Source organism: Galeopterus variegatus, unplaced genomic scaffold, assembly GCF_000696425.1.
Source record: "Galeopterus variegatus unplaced genomic scaffold, G_variegatus-3.0.2 Scaffold11741, whole genome shotgun sequence".
NCBI lineage: Eukaryota > Metazoa > Chordata > Mammalia > Dermoptera > Cynocephalidae > Galeopterus > Galeopterus variegatus.
This window is the reverse complement of record NW_007737852.1, coordinates 36,310-38,200: the sequence shown is the minus strand read 5'-3', so window position 1 is coordinate 38,200 and position 1,891 is coordinate 36,310. Positions and strand designations below refer to the sequence as shown.

The 1,891-nt window shown below is 43.2% G+C and overlaps 1 pseudogene; it reads right to left on the bottom strand.

Annotated features, from left to right (window-relative positions):
• Nucleotides 1-201: 201 nt before the first annotated feature.
• The window catches only part of LOC103610761, an 11,855-nt pseudogene continuing 10,165 nt past the window's right edge, over nucleotides 202-1,891 (bottom strand).

Sequence of the window (1,891 nt, the reverse complement as noted above, 5' to 3'; positions counted from 1 at the left end):
AGAGAAACCATAGGTGCAACGATTCACTTTATTTATTCATTCCCCCCCCCCCCCCAGTATTAGCATGATTAAAGCTAAGGGGAGGAGGGGGCTTGGTGTGGGCAGAGGGGCATGAGGACTGCAGTAGGGATGTGTCCCTGGTGGGAAAAGGGCCTGGGGTCTAAGGAAGGAGGGGCGAGCCTGGGCCTGAGGGGTAGGTGGAGGTGCCTGGCAGGCCTCTTGGCCTAACAATCTTGCCTGTTGAAGCTCTTGACCACGGGCGAGCTCAGGCTGTCATGTGTGGCCTCGCAGGTATAGACAGTATGGCTGTTATACTCTGCACTGGTCATCGTCAGGGTGCTGCTGAGGCTTTAGGTGCTGTCTGTGCTGTCCTGTTCTGTATAACTTTCCAGTACGTCACCCTCTTTAACAACATTGTCTACCTTCCACTGGACTTTGTAATCTTTGGGGTAGAATTTATTCAGGAAGCACATGACAGAGGCACATCCAGAATTCAGTTGCTCCTGAGATGGTGGGAAGATGTAGACAGTCAGCTGAGCGTCAGAACCTGAGGAAGGAAGCACAAGAGATAGTGTTTAAGTCACAGAGAAGTTCTCCACTGCGTGTTTGTTTGTGAATGATCACAAAGTACGTTAGCTACAGACAGACAGAAAGCAGCATGCTTATCCTGTATAATTGTAACAGTGACTTTCTGTCTTCTTCCTAGCCTTTAAGACAGCTCAGAATGTTCTGTTTGAACTCTCTGAAGCCATTCAGAGGCCTCTTTGCCTGCTTGTCTGACTTTACCTTTCTTTACTTCAACTGTGTTCCCTGCCTTCTGTAGTAATCTCAGGGCTTCAGGCAAAGAGATACAGGCTTCCTCATCTGAGCCCCTCAGAGTATAGAAGTCAGAACAAGGTCTTGGCCCCTCTATGTGGAAGAAGATAGGGCAGCAGAAGACCTGCAGCGGCTGTTTCAGGGAAAGCATTTGTTGGCTTTCCTTCCCCTGTGCTTCTCCTAGACTGTGCCATAATGTCAGGTTTCCCCAGGCTTCCTTTGGCTTAGCCAGGCTAAAGCTACCCTCAGAGTGGGCCCTGAGCCCTGTATCTACACCTTGGTGGGTGTCAGCTCCTTTGCCCTCTGTGCTCAATGCCAGCAGCTCTCCCACTCCTCACAAAGGCCTCAGAATGAGACCCGGGTCCTGTCCTGATAGGTCGTAACCATATGGAGCAATGTTCAACCAGACCAAGGGAGGGTCAACTGTAGTCTTGGCCACCTGGCTAGGAGGAAATGTCTAGCTTCACTTCTGACCTTGAGCAGCTGCCAGATGGCTTCTTGGAAATCCCCTTCTGTGGGGATTCAAATTCCCAGGTAGGAAAGCAATAGTTGAAATAAAAAAAATCAAGAATCCTTTGCTGGAAGAAGTCAACAGATATGTGAACAGGTTTTGATAAAACTAACCTCAATGTTAACCAAGTAATCCAACATAAGAGACTGAACTTTTTATGTTTTATATTTTTTTCTCTTTTTCATTAGTATTTATTTCCCCCAAATAATTGAAAGCAAAATCATATAATTTTTGAAAAACAAAGCAGGAGAAATATTCTATGAAGATACTTCTATCTGGGTGAATCCTTGGTAGCTTTAAATTTTCATCCAGCATTAAAATATTAAACAATTAGCATATTTAATATGGAAATTATTTCAAGATATTAATCAGCTTACAATAAAATTTAACCCTTGTTAAGAGTTTTGTAAAAGGTCCTAAAATAGTTTAAAAATAGTTTAAAACAGTTCAAGAGTTTATTTTTAAACAGTTCTAAATTACTTTTAAAAGAGCTAAAATAGTCTTATCAATCTGTTGCAGAAACAGAATAATCCTTTTTTTTATTATTATTTTTATTTTGTCAAT